Source organism: Benincasa hispida, chromosome 4 (genome assembly GCF_027475165.1).
Source record: "Benincasa hispida cultivar pf3 chromosome 4, pf3_genome.v1.1, whole genome shotgun sequence".
Taxonomy (NCBI): Eukaryota; Viridiplantae; Streptophyta; class Magnoliopsida; order Cucurbitales; family Cucurbitaceae; genus Benincasa; species Benincasa hispida.
Window position 1 is genome coordinate 27,648,808 of NC_143481.1, and position 15,521 is coordinate 27,664,328.

At 42.2% G+C, this 15,521-nt stretch overlaps 1 non-coding gene across 1 annotated transcript; it reads left to right on the forward strand.

Moving 5' to 3' along the window:
• The first annotated feature begins 13,237 nt into the window (after positions 1-13,237).
• Positions 13,238-13,344, forward strand: LOC120076949 (small nucleolar RNA R71). Its single transcript, XR_005481694.1, has one exon. It is a non-coding gene; the product is annotated as a small nucleolar RNA R71 (small nucleolar RNA).
• The last annotated feature ends 2,177 nt before the right edge of the window (positions 13,345-15,521 follow it).

Genomic DNA, 15,521 nt, shown 5'->3' on the forward strand with positions numbered 1-15,521 from the left:
CAGTATCATGCATGCACAGTACACATCTCCATTCCAAGCATTATCAAGTTTATGTCGCCGTTGCTGGGGATTGATAACGGTTAGTGTTGAGTATGTTTGTGATATTTTGCAGGACAAATCTCTTTGTACTGACTGTTTATCGCAAAGAGAAGTCTGACGATTTATGAGTACTGGAACTGATCCAGAATTCGAAGCTAACCCAGAGATCGAGCGTACATTTCGCGCAAGGGCACGCCAGAACAGAGCAAGGCGAAAGAGAGCCAACATGGCAGAAAATAATAATAATGAGGCACCCGAAGTGAATCAAGGGGTAGGTCGGCCAGCGCAAGATCCTGTTTTCCTTACTGCTGACCGCAACATCCCAATGAGGAACTACACGGCGCCTAATCTGTATGACTTCTCGTTTGTAATTTCACGTCTGATAGTTGAGGAGAATGTAAGATTCGAGATTAAACCGGTCATGCTTCAAATGATTCAGAATACGGGGCAATTTGGTGGTCTGCAAGGTGAAGACCCACATGCCCATCTGACCAGTTTTGTCGAGATGTGCGGTAACTTCTCCATACCTGGCGTTACCCCAGAAGGTATCAGACTTCACCTCTTCCCTTACACCTTGAAGGATGAGGCTAAGAGGTGGGCTCATTCACTGGGGCCAAATGAAATAACTTCCTGGGACCAGTTGGTTGAACGGTTTATGAAGAAGTTCTTCCCTCCGGAAGTCAACACAAGAAGACAAAAGAATGTGCTAAACTTTGAGCAGATGGATAACAAGACCCTAAGCACCGCCTGGGTGCGATTCAGAAGATTGGTGAAGAATTGTCTGCATATCGGGATACCCGATTGCGTTCTGATGGAAATGTTCTATAATGGCCTGAACAGATCAACGCAAGTTGTTGCTTATGCCTCTGCAGTAGAAGGTTTTATGGATAAAACATACACTGAAGCCAAGGTCATCCTTGATCGTATCTCACGGAATATGGATGACTGGGTTGATGACGGGTACGGAGGAAGAGGCTCCAAGAGAAGAAGAAATGATACTGCCATTGTGCCGACAGAGACAATGATAACTTTGGCCGCACAAATGGCCACGGTAACCTCTATCCTTCAGTCGATGGCGCTTAATCAAGGTGCCCTCTCCTAAGGATCAGCACAACCCAGTGCGCCGACACAAGTGGCCGCAATAAGTTGTGTCCAATGTGGAGGGGGCAATGCGATGGAAATGTGCCCATCAAGCCCTCAGCAAGTATGCACTATCCAGAATAATCCGTACAGAAACACGTATAATCCTGGTTGGAGGAATCACCCTAACTTCGGTTGGGGGGGAAGTCATAACCAAGGTGGGCTAAGTAACCATCAGAACAGCAACTCCAGGAATTGAGGAAACCCTCTACCTTTTCACCAAAACCATAATCAAGGGCATCAGAGACAGCCGCAAAACCAACTATTCTCTTCTAACATCTCTAGTAATTCATTGGAGTCTCTACTCAAGCAATACATTGAGAAAAATGATGTTGTTATGCAGTCGCAGGCATCTTCAATCAGAAACTTGGAGGTCCAAGTTGGGCAACTGGCAGCCGAACTACGTAGTAGAACACCTAGTACGCTGCCAAGCAATTCTGAAGCCCCAGGATCTCACGAGAAGGAGCAATGTCCTTGAAGACATTGGGCAGACAAGCTTGATCGCCTGTGGAGGTGTGGATTGTGTTCATCATGAAAAATTGTCTTCTAGTCCATATCTCAATTTTATGTTTACATGCTTTCTTAATTATCTTCTTTATTGCTTCATGAATTTTTTTATTTATGACTTCCTTAAACTTTCTTTCAATGCTTTATGAATTTATTTCCCATTTAATTCACTTGCGTTAATTTCCGTGCTTTCTTTAATTTCCTTACTTTTCTTCTTAAATGCGTTATCCTTAAATTTTGGTGAATGATTGTTTAATAGGAAGAGAATTAATATCACAAAGTCCTTGTGACTTGCGTTGATGAAAAAAAAAAAGAAAAATAAATAATAATAAAATGAAATAAAATAAAACAATTAACATCCAGTATGCATTGCGATGATGGGTGCATCTTGTACCAACAAGATACACTTTGCGTTCATCCAACTCAAATGCATTGCGGTGAGGGGTGTGTTGCGCTCGTCTGTATTCTTTGCCCATCCTTAGCAAAACTGCACTATGTTGAGGTAGTGTTGCGTCAGTAGAAATACCATGCGCCCGTCCTCCAGAAATGTGTTGAGTTAAGGGGTGTGTTGTGAGGATACATGCATTGTTGCACGTCCTCTGCAAAGATGCATTTGTGTTAATGGATGCATTGCGTTAATTCTTAACCTTACGCCCATCCGAAAAAACCAAAGAAAAAAAAATTATTTTTGCAAATTGAGAAGTCCAATCACTTAGGCTTCTAAGGACATGATGAATTTTCAGTTGAAAGGACGTACATCTCTGCAAATTCATAAATGTGAGGCGCGCGACAGTAGGCTTTTTGTGTACCTCGAGGCCTACCACCGCAGAATTTGTGTTGGGCCCAGCAAGGCCCAACTTATAAATTTCGTCTCCTCCGTCTTAGGTTGTTTATTTGAATCTCTTTGCAACCAGAAACCCTAAATCGCCTTTGCATATCAAACTTACTCTCTTCCTAAAACCCTAAGTGTTCCCCAGCTTTCTTGCTCAGTTCACCCATGGCCGACCAACCATCTTCTTTACCCTCATCACCCTCATCAGCCCAAATCACTGCTCGAGAGGTGATGACATGTAGAAATGCATGTCATCTTAGTCCTTTTATTTAGAATTATGAAGGTTGTTAGGCAGAAATTGCGTCCATCATGATAGGAATTCATTAGAAAAGGAGTTTGCGTCGATCAGCATGGCGAATCTCAGCTAACCCATTACTTTGTGTTAATTATGCATTCAATGTTCTATTTTTGTAGCTAATGCAGGAAATGAATGCAAATGCGGAAACCATACCATCGCACAGACGACCACATGCGGGGAAACACTCCATCGCAAGGCAAACGCATCGATTAACGCATGGATGTTGCGGTAATCAGCCGTATGCGTCCATCGCATGAGAGTTGCACTCGTCAAGCGATTGCGGTCATCATGTGGAATTGCGGTGTTAAGCAAATGTGGTCATTGAATGATTGCAGCTAAGCGACAATGGATTTGGGATCAACGCAAGGTTGGTGGAATGAATGCATCAACGCATCTACATCGAGAAAATCCAAAGTCGATGCTAACATTTCACCTACCGCGTCGTTGGTGGCAGAGGTTTAGAAAGGACTGACGCGCCAAACATCAGACTCAGAGTAGTCCAATTAATGCTGTCGGCAGTCAAAACTCTATAAATAGAAGCCGATGATCGAAATTCCAAGTCATCTGGAGATTATCCCTCAACCAGGGATTTTCCCCGCGATCAAGACAAAAATACGTGAGAAGACGCCTGAGAGTTCTTCACCTCCTTCATCGATTCCCAGTGTCGATCGGAGCCTTCGATCGAAGTTAGATCTCGAGAGAGTTAGCTTCTCCGCCCATCCATGCACCACCGGCAGCCTTGACGCACATCCGCTGGAAGCAAAGTTTTGCTTCCAGCTGGTCAGTTCTTTTCCTTTCTTTTTCTATAATGTATTGTATGACATTTTGAATTAAGGGATTAATACAATTGTTTTCAATGCATTTCTCTATTCCTTCGACTCTATCTCCATCTTCTTGCTTAGCATCTTTACTTTCATTGCAACACTTAGTGGGAGTGCTTGGGTATTGCATACTTAATCATGTGGATTAGGGATATTAAGCATGAGCAAACCACCGAGAGGTGTACGTTGCACGAGTATGTGAGTAATCTTACTTGCTTAGTGTAAAGCTGCTGCAACGCCTGTCTATGGGCTAATGCATTGCTTGTCTATGAACGAAGTCAGCAACAATCAACTGCCTGGGAGGGTAAGTGGTTAGACGCATTAAGCAAGGTATGTGTTGTTCACTAGGGATAGTAACAATCTTGCGTCAACCAAGTTCATGCATTTTTTTTTCTTATATTGTGCCCAACATCCCTTTAGAGCTACTCAAGAGAGAGTCTAAAGAAAGAACCTAATGACTCGATAGAGCTAGGTTAGAATCTAGACTCGAGAGAGCAAGATTAGATCGGCATAAGCAAGAGATAGGAACTTAGAGATAAGCTATGTTTGTCAACTCTGCATCGCATGCATCTTAGGAATAGGAATGATGATATGTGGTCGTATTGTTTATGTATCATTGCATAGACAAGAATTAGAGGCTTATGTGTAGGCCCTATAGACACCTCTGCACATACATCGCATGCGTTCTAACAATTAGAAGCCATAACATTCGCGCCGAGAGGTGGTTTACTATTGTATATGAGTTGCATGATTGCATGGCTTACATTGACTAAGGTTCCCTTGTGGTCACTCTTAAGGGTTGCAATGAAAACATCTCCACATTTTATCCATTTCCCCATCCATTTATTTCCTGTCGAGGTTGTCGCATTTCTACCTGTCATGCATATTCTCTTTGCGTTGTCTGTTAGATAGGAGTAGGAGTAGGATTAATTAGCAGCAACCCCTCCATTCTTTTATTTAAACCTCCACATGCACAATCACCACAAACATTTAGTACAAGTCCCTGTGTTCGACCTCAGATTACCTGAGAAAACTTGCATTCATGTTATACTTGGCGTGTACGCAAGAAAACTTGTGGCAGGATGCACGATCATTGGATACATTATTGGCGCAATTTCATTCCAATGCATGACCAATCAACGTATGGTTATCAACGCATATTTTAGGAACATGCATCACATAATGCGTCCAAGGGAAGTTGGGTGTCGAGTAAGATTGACTTCCAATTTCCCGTCATTAAGAGGTGGCAGTCCTCGCGGCAAGCTGTCGTCTCACCGCCCAATCACAAACCATCCCTCGAGTCGCCAGAAAACCTCGGCAAAAGCCCTTAGCAGTTAAACCACTTCAGTTTAAAAGGGGGCAGAGATCAGAAAGCACCCCACTCCCAACATTGTCCTCTGAAAGTGAAAAGAAGAGAAGGGACGATAAGGAGGTGTTTGGGAGTATACTCAGCAACATGGAGAAGGAAGGAGGACTGCTCGAAGCTAGGGTTGTGAACCAGCCACTACCTTCGGAGGAGGAGATGGAGGAAGCATCAAGGAGAAGCACTTTGGCAATCTTGGATCCTAAGGAAACTGTTCAAGCAGAATCATATGAGGGACCCATCAGGGTCGCTTTGGAGGAAGCAGTGTCGGAGAAGCAGCCAGAAGTGGCTGAGGAGAAGAAGAAGAAGAAAAAGATCAAAGAGAAGAGGGCTGAAGAAGATGAGGAAACCCATCAAATCAAGAAAAAAGAAGAAAGGATGGGTGAGAAGAGGGAACGCCGGCGGGAAGAGAGGCACCTGAAGAAGGAGGAAGAGAGGAGAAAGAGGGTTGAGAGCCCAGAACTGAACGGAGAATCCACCTCCTAAGGGGGGATAAGGGGGAGTCAGCACAATTGAGAAAATCAGCGCTACCCGAGGAGGAAACAACGCAAGTAAGATTGATTGCGACTGATGATGGAGAAGATGCAGGCATCACCCCCTTGACGTGGTGTCGCAAGGAGAATGCACCGCAAGGGTCAATAATTGACCCACCAATTTTTCAAGATGCATTAGAAGAGAAGGAGAGGAGAAGAAAAAAGGAGGAAGAAAAGCAAGTGAAAATGTTGTGGGCACAACAAATCATCGTAGAGGTAGTAGAAGAAGAAAATTACAAGATGAGGAGGTGCGCCGCAACAATGAGAGATCAGCAGAAGAGGAAAGAAAAAGGCTCAAGGAAGAACAACGCATTTTACTGGCCTCAGAGCAATTTGAAAGAGAATTTGAGAAAGAAATGAGAGAAGATGAAGAAGAAGAGAGGAAGAAGAAGAAAGAGAAGGAGAAGAAGCGTCGAGCAAACGTTCAGCGCATAAGAGAGAAGAAGGGAAAAGAAATTACAGAGTGGGAGAAGGAAGAACAACGAAAGGCAAGGGAAAGGAAACAAAAGCAAAAATCCCGCCTTGCGTTGACCAAAGAGAAGGGTAAAGCAGTTGTAGAAAGCAGTGAGTCTGCGTTGGCTAAAGGACGATCATTAAGGAAGAAAGAAAATGACGATATGATGATAGAGATGGGATTCTTCCCTGTGCCAACACCACTACCAGACTTGATCACAAGCGTTGTATTGGAGCATGGATGGGAAACATTTTGCCAGTGCCCATCCATCGTCATTCCAAAGGTAGTGTGAGACTTCTACAATGGACGGCTCCATGGCACCAAAGATGCGGTGACCATGAAAGGGGGAGTGGTGCCTTTCAGCGCAAAGGACATCAATGAGTTGTATCAGATGAAGGACATCCCGGATGCATCGGGTAATAAAATCATTGATGATCCCACAGAAGAGCAGATGGAAGATGCGCTGAAGGTATTAATGCAACCAGGCACTCAGTGGTCGGTTTTCTTAAAAGGCATCAGAACCCTGGCGTCCAAGACATTGCTTCCAGAGGCGCGGCTTTGGGTATATTTGGTGAACCGAAAACTCCTCCCGAAATCCCATGACAAAACAATTTCGAGGGATAGAGTCATGGCCGCATACTGCATCGCACGCGACATTCCAATAGACGTGGGCCAGTTGATCGCAAGACAAATTCGAGGTTTTGTGGGGCACCTAAGAGGCCAATATTTCTTTCCTTGGACAGTCTCAAGCCTATGCGTCTCATTAGGTGTGGGTATTGAAGAGGAACCAATGTCGGATGTACATGATCTCATCAACGTCAAGATTTTGAGAATGCTTCTCAAAGATTCCCCACATTGGCCCGAACTTCCACCTAAAAGACCCATGATCGACTTAAATGCGCCGCAACAGCCAAAGCCAAAGAAACAACGCAAGGATGACAAAGAAAGGAAAAATTCCAAGAAGCATCAACGCAAGATCAAGAAACCTTGGATCCTTTGCCTTTGATAATTCGCCCTCCAAGCCCTCATGCAGAACCTTCTCCCTCACTTCCCAAACATTTCACTAACCTTCTCCTTGTTTCTAATTCTCCATCCATATATCCAATAGCTCCATCTTCACCTTCATCATCACCGCAACTTTCCCTTCCATCGCCGCATGTTGATGACCCACACGATTTGGGTGAAGGCACTTCTGCCCAACCCTAAAACGATGATGGCGAAACATCACAGGCACAACCCACCATTGCCTCCTTAGCTGCTGAACTAGCAGATATCCGGTCCCTTCTCTCCCAGCAACATGACTTTTTCTGCCAGAGAATAAATGAGGTAAACGAGCGAGTAGAAGACTTACAACGCAATGCTGCTATGACAAGGCAAGTGATGATCAATATTCAACGCAACATCTATACGATCCACCTGAACCAAAGGCAATTAGCAGAGCGCATCCATGAGTACTTCAACTTTCTGACAACATATCTTCATGGTCCCATGGTGCCTCCGCATTTTCAGCAGCATCTGAATTTCGAAGAAGCTCCTCGCGTACCTCGTCAGAATCCTCCACTAGAACCTCTTCCTCCTCAATAACTTTACAATTTTTTTATTGCGGTCATTCTTTTATTCTTACTTCATTTATTATTTTTATATGTATAGAAGCTAATTCTTTGATTCTTTGTACATGCAAAAATTTTGTATTGCGTTATTTGTATTTCTTTGCATACTCAGTTAATTTTTAATACAACTGAGTAGCAATCCTTTCCCTATGCCTTAGCCTCTTTTTTATCATCCTTTGTCATTATTTACGATATTCTTGATCTTTTATTTTGCATTATTCATTGCGTTGCCATGATGAGTTATATGCATACACTTAGTAGCATTTCCCACACTTTGTATTTTATGACTAACACTTAATTAATTCGTAGCTATAACACTGTTTTACCTTTTATCCTTTAAAATTCTGCTCAAACCTTCTTTTCAAAATTTTGTCTAAGTGTTTGTCTATTCTGTCCAAACAACGCGATGAGAACCTTGTGCATCTTTAAATTTGAGGGTGGGGAAGGTCTGACTAAATGCGATCAAGTAGATGCAGTCATGAAGAATATGCGTTCATTATTATTGTCAAAAAAATTGAAAATAAAATAATTTTTTTCATACAAAACTCCAATGTCAGTGCAAGGGAAATCCCAAAACAATCCCAACTTGATAAGAGTTAAGTCGTGAAAGGAACGTGCTTGTAGTTGGATGTTCGTATGACACCCGTGGGAGCAAGCCAAAACAAAGGTGAGTTTTCAAGAACGACGCAATATGGAAAAAAATGAGAAGAAGAAAAATAAAAGAATATAAGAGACAACTCCTCTGATCGGCAAAAAATATACTTAGTTGAAATTCAAGAGTTAAAGTTGAGATTGGCACACAACAACCATAGTTGGATGTTCGCATGACACCCGTGGGAACAAGTCAAAACGAATGGTGTAACCATGATCAACAGTCTCTAATAAATGACGCAAATTTGACCACCACATCCGGACGCATCGAGTTGTTTTCGCAAGAAGAGGTAAACATTCTTTTTAAAACTAGAAAAGCATTTTTTAGTAGAAATTTGTTGTATAGAAGAATAAAGTAGGGATTTGTTATGAATTATCAAGGATAGAAGGAAATTGTGTTGTTAAGTAATGTTGCCTAGGTGGAGCATTCGGAGCAACCAATTGATGCAAAATTTAGGATAGGAATTTAGCAATATTGCCTTAGTAGAAGATATACCTGAAGACAAGCATATATCTAAATTTAGGGGTGTGATAACTTGTAGAAATACAAGTTATTTATACTGTTTTATTTAGATATTACGGCCAAAAGAAAGAAAAGTTGTGTCGATAGTATAGAAATTGGCTAAGAAATGCGAAAATTATAAATTGTCCTCAATACACCCACTGACACCATTGCGATGGTAGAAAAGAATGTTTCAGCTCTGTTCTGTAGGAAATCAACTCACCGCATGCGTTCCTGGCTCAAAGATAAACTGAACAACGCATCTACGTCACATTGCGCCTGTCAATCAATAATGAAGAGACGATCAAAGCAATGATGGCGCATGCGACAATCGATCAAGAGCTTTGCGATCAACGCAATTTCAACTGCATGCGGTAATAAAAAAACAACACCACATGGGAGCAAACGATCAAAGATGTAAAGAGCAATGCAATTGCAGAGGATTCGGACGCGTGTACAGCTTTCAGTTGTGCATTTATGACAGGAATGATTGTATAACAGAAGGAATATTCACTCCACCATTTCAGGAACTGTCTTAACAATAAAGTGGGGACCACACTGCAAAGAGTTAAAGCTTCGCCTATAAATAGCTTCTGCAATTCCATTGAAAAATATACTTGATACAGGGAGACATGTATGTACTGATCTGAGAGAGAGACTGGTCTGAGCACCTGATCAGAGTAGATCCGGGATAATCAAGAGACAAGGCCGAGAAATGAGTCCTTTCACCCGAATGCGCCCACCATGTTGCGTTGACCAAGTTGCGGTGATCTTTCTTGGGCGAATGTTTGCGAGCACGATCAACGTAAAGCCTTGTGGTAAAGTTGTGCTCGACCAATGAATTCCTATGCTCACAATCTTTGCATTGCGTTAACGCATATTCTGCACAAAAATACAAAAATCAGTAGTTCTAATGCACTGAACGCATACGACTGCAATATTATAGAATTTATGCTTAATGAACGCAATTTAACATATTTCATCAACGCAATCCAACATTGTTTAAGAACTTAGCACTATGATAACATGCATTTCCGCCCGTTATCAGGGCGCATCTGGGTGAAAAGCATAATAAATCACGATGGGATAGAAAGCTGATGACGGTTGATTCCGAATTAAGTTGACAAGCTGCTAACGAACTACTAAAGCAAGTACACTCAACTTTTCATTGACAAATATTTGGCACATCAGACAGAGAATTAATGTCATCCCATCAGTGCAATCATAAGTGAGAATAAGCCTTTCACCCCGAAGCTCTATAAATACCGAAGGCATTCTTTAGTGAAGGAGTTCGTCATGTTTTGTGCAGTTAGATAATTTTCTCCATAGTTAGAAGTAGCCTTGTTCTTAGTTTTTCTTTTATTTAGAAGGTGGAAGTGAGGGAAGTGAGATTGTACCGAAAGATCGTTCCAGTAAACTTGGAAGAGTGTTGGAAGCGTCGAGATAAGATAGAGGGCCAACTCCTGCAGAAGCAAGAACATCTTTTGAACAGAATAGAGTTAACAGTGTAAAAGCCTTGGGAAGTAAGGAATTGCTACTAGGCTCTCTATCCTTATCTTCCATTGTTATTTTGTACTTTGAACTTATCTATAGAAATGGAATTTACTTCTTTATATTTGTTCACTCTCTATTTATTACGCATGAGTGGTGATGCTTGGTTTTATGAAGTGAATTGCGATGGTGAAATTGCATTGAGCACTCAAGTTTCCTCAGCGGAATCCAAGTGTAAACTTCACTGAGTTTCCTGGTAAGACCAGGGTTGAACTTAGGGACTTGTGAAAATAGGTTGCGTTGGAAACCTTGTGTCCCAACACTATGCCCTCTTTCACCATAAAATGGTATTTTAAGCAATTAAGCACCAGATTCGTCTCTTCGCATCTCTTCAATTCTCTAAGTTGGCTAGACAGACTTCATAAGTGTTCCCATAAACAAAGAAGTCGTCCATAAAGATTTCAACAGAGTCCTTGAGATAATCTGAAAAGATGGCCATCATGCACCTTTGGAACGTGCTTGGCGCATTGCAGAGGCCAAACGACATGTGGCGAAAAGCAAAGGTCCCATATGGGCAGGTGAATGTGGTCTTTTCTTGGTCTTCTGAAGCTATCATAATCTGGTTGTACCCGACATAACCATCCAGAAAGCAATAAAAGTCATTTCTAGTTAGACGGTCTAGCGTTTGGTCAATGAATGGCAGAGGTAAATGATCTTTCTTTGTGGCTGCATTCAGCTTGCAGTAGTCCATGCAAATGCGCCACCCAGTGATGGTCCTTTGTGGTATTAATTCATTATTTTCGTTCGAGACTAACGTCATGCCACCCTTTTTCAGCACACACTGCACAGGGCTAACCCACGTGCTATCTGCTATAGGATAGATGATGCCCGCATCTAACCATTTGTGATCTCCTTTTTAATGACCTTTTTCATTGTAGGGTTGAGTTTGTGTTGATGTTTGATCGTTTCCTTGTGGTCCTCTTCAAGACGAATGCGGTGTATATAGTACGCTGGGCTGATTCCTTTAATGTCAGCGAGCGTCTAGCCAAATGCTTGCACATGTTTCCTTAGAATGCTCATCAACGCATTCTTCTGGTCTTCATTGAGCTCAGAGGAAATGATAACTCGCAGCTTCTCGTTCTGCCCAAAAAATGCGTACTTTAAATGATTCGGTAGGGTCTTTATTCTAGTGTCGATGGTTTTTCTAGGGATGGTTGCGTTGTTTTTCTTTCTTCTTTTTCTGTTGGCTCTTCTTCCTAGTTTGCGATCATTTCTTCTTCCTTGCTTGTTTTTGTTATGATTGCATTACAAGCAACAACAGATGCGCTAGCATCCTCTTCTTCATTTTCTTCATCAAACTTTTCTTCTTCAATCAAATTCCGGTCGTCATCTGAGTCATGCAGGTCTTCTTCATCCGGAAACTTCATGGCACGAATTATGTTGAACTTGAGCTTCTGTTCATTGATGCTCAAAGTGATTTCCCCTTTATGCACATCAATCTGAGCATGACATGTTGATAAAAATGGTCGCCCCAGAATGATGGGCACATCTTTGTCGGCCTCATAGTCCAAAATGATGAAGTCAGCTGGTAGGATAAATTTGTCAATGGTTATCAACACGTCCTTCACCTTTCCCTTTGGATGTACCAGCGATCTATCGGCCAGTTAGAGAGTCACGATTGTGGGCATAAGTTGCCCCACATTCAGCTGCCTAAAGATCGACATAGGCATCAAATTTATGCTAGCTCCCAGGTCACACAAGGCTTGCCCGATGTATAGTCCTCCTATGGAGCAAGGAATAGTAAAGCTCCCAGGATCGCTCATCTTCGGTGGAATTATTGATTTTGAACTTTGTGTTAATGCCACCGTGGCAAACTTACCAACTCCCCTCTTCTTAGTTACCATATCCTTTAGAAACTTTGCATAGGCATACATTTCCTCAATGGTTTCACTGAATGGAGTATTAATATGCAATTGCTTTAACATAGACAGAAAGCGTTGGTACTGTACCTCTTCGTTCTTTTTCTTCCTTAGTCTCTGCGGGAAAGGGGGTAACTGCACTTTCACGGTCCCCATCTCAGTTGACTTTGAGGTCGACGCAACCTCTGGTTCTACTGCTTCTTTTTCTCCTTCTTCTTCTTGTGTCACCACAATTCTGGTTCAACCGCAATGGGAGTTGTCCAACTAAGCTTCTTATTTTCTCCCTCCACAATCTTCCCACTTCGCAATGTCACAACCTGACATTACTCTTTACCTAATCCTCCTGAGGTGCGTGGGAGTTCTGTTGAACTCGGCAGAGCCCCTTGTGGTCTACTCTTTAGCTTACTCACAATTTGACCCATCTATAACACTAGGTTGCGGATGGACGTAACCTGACTTTGAAGCACAGTTTCATTTTTCTCTATGTACTGCTTCAACAGGCTCTCCAAGAAGGATGATTGCGGTGGTTGTGAGCTACTTCCTTGATTGCTTGTCTGAATGTTGTTGCGTAGGAAGAATCCTTGTGGCCCTTCTTTCTATGCCATGGGTTGGAAATTCTGTTGTTGATTCTTCCAAGAAAAATTGGGGTGGTTTCTCCACCCGGGGTTGTAGGTATTCAAAAAGGGATTATTCTTTACAAAGTAAATGGACTGTGGATTTTGCGGGCAATCTTCTATCGCGTACCCGTCACCGCAAGTCGCACACCTTGCGGTGTTTTGACTGATTGCGTTGATTTGCCCATTTTGCGGTGTTGGGCTGCTGATCGCAATTCCCTGGATTAAGTTCATCATTGCGGTCATCTAATTTTGTAGTGAAGCAATAGCACCATTACTTGCGTCATCATCTTTGATTCTCAATCTCTAATCACTCTCTCTCCAATCTTCGTGGTTGTTAGAGATGCGATCCAAGATATTCTTCGCCTCGTCATATGTTATATCAAGCAGACCACCAGCGGCTGCCGCATTGGTAGTGGGATTCAAACCATGATAAAAGATTTCTATCTGAAGGCAGTCTGGCAAACCATTATGTGGACAATCCCTGACCAACCTTTTAAACCTCGCCCAGGCATCGCTAAGCGATTCGTCCATGTCTTGTTCAAAATTTGTAATTAGTTTCCTGTGTCTAGCGTTCTCAGTAGGTGGAAAGTATTTCTTCATAAACTTCTCCACGACCTGTTCCCATGAAGTGACCTCTCCCAGTTTGAGAGAATACGCCCATTTCCTAGCTTGATCACAGAGAGAAAATGGAAACAAAGTTAGTCGAACTTCTTTGGTAGAGATGTTCAGGAACACAAAAGTATTGCAAATTTCAATAAAGCTTCGGAGGTGGGCGTGCGGGTCTTCGCCACGCCTTCCTCCGAATTGTCCTGCAGTCTAGATCATCTGCAGCATCACCGGTTTCATTTCAAATTTGCTTCCATCGAGGGCAGGCCTCATGATTCCTGGAGAGAAATCATAGAGGTTTGACGATGCATAGTCCCTAATGAGTCTATTGTGATCATTTTCCAGTAGGATTGGATTCGCCATGACGTTGTTTTCGTTTGGTGCTTCGTTTCCAAGCTACTCTGTCATCTCTTCTTTATCTAACTGTGGTTATTATTGGCAGACTCTCAGTCTCCATCTAAACATTCTCTCAATCTCTGGGTCATAATTCACCAAAGATTGAGAGTCTGCAAAGAAATCAGAAAAATTACCGTTAGCACACTATTTTGCCGAAGTCCCCAGCAACGACGCCAAAAACTTGATGCTTGGTTTTATGAAGTGAATTGTGGATGATATGCGATGGTGAAATTGCATTGAGCGCTCAAGTTTCCTCAGCGGAATCCAAGTGTAAACTCAACTGAGTTTCCTGGTAAGTCCAAGGTCGAACTCAGGGACTTGTGAAAATAGGTTGCGTTGGTAATTTTTAGGAAAAACTTTGCGGAGACCAAATAAATAAATAGTTGTTGAGGTTTTTGTTTGCGATGATAAAAAAAAATAACAAATGCGACAGAGTTTGAAAAGAGTTGGTAAACGGAAGATACGATGAGTATGCAGTGAACGGGTTGAGAAGGGTTTCGACTAACACTTTCTAGGATGCGTTCATGCTTTGCGATCATGCAACATGCATACAATAGTAAACCATCTCTCGATGCGAATGCTACAACTTCTAATGCTAGAACGTATGCGATATATGCGATAAGTCTATAGGACCTACACATAAGCCTCTATTCTTATTTATGCAATGACAGAATAACACACACAAATAAGGTGACCACATAATATCATTCCTATCTCTAGGATGCCTGCGATGAAGGTTGGTAAACATAGCTTATCTCTAAGTCCCTATCTCTTATTTATGCAGTTTTAATCTTGCTCTCTCGAGTCTAGATTCTAACCTAGCTCTCTCGAGTCTTAGATTTTTTTTTCAAACTCTCTCTCAAGTAGCTCTAAAGGGGTATTTGGCTCAGCACAACATAAGATAATCGCAGGCAATGAACTTCCTAGGTTATGTTAGCTTAGTTCTTCTCAACCATTCGACTAGTTCAGCTACTCATGCATACTAGGAGAGTGAACAGATGTAGAATAAGAACTTCCATTAATGTAGAGATGAAGTACAAAACAACAATGCAAGAATAGAATAAAGAACCTGGTAGCAATCTCTTGTTGACTAGGCTTTTACACTATTTTTCTACTCGTGTTCAAAAGATAATCTCGCTCTCGCGAGAGTTGGCCCGCTCTCTGCTTCTACGCCTTAAGCTTCTCTCTTGAGTTGCCCTGAGTGATCTCCGACATCACCACTCTTCTCTTGCTCCACCTTAAAACAGAAGGAAAACTATGAACAAAGATGTGCAATCCGAACGTATGAATTTTCGAACGGATGGAATGGTGAACCCCTTTTTTGAAGGATGTCTATGGTATTTATAGAATATCTAGGGTGAACGGCGGCTTCTCTCTCATGATTGCATAGATAGGATGACTTTAATTCCCTGATTGATGTGCCGAATATTTGTCACCGAAAAGCTGAATGTACTTGTTATCGTTAGTGGCTTTCAACTTAATTCGGATTTGACTATCATCAACTTTCTGTCCCATCGCAATTAATTAGACTTTCACCCAGATGCACCCACCATGTTGCATCACCAAGTTGCAGCAATCCTTCTTAAGCAAATGTTTGCAAATACGATCACCACAAAGCCTTGCGGTAATGCTGCGCTGGATCAATGATTTCCGATGATCACAATTTCTACCTTGCATCATTGCATATTCTACACAAAAATACAAAAAAACAACCGTTCTAATGCGATGAACGCATCAACCGC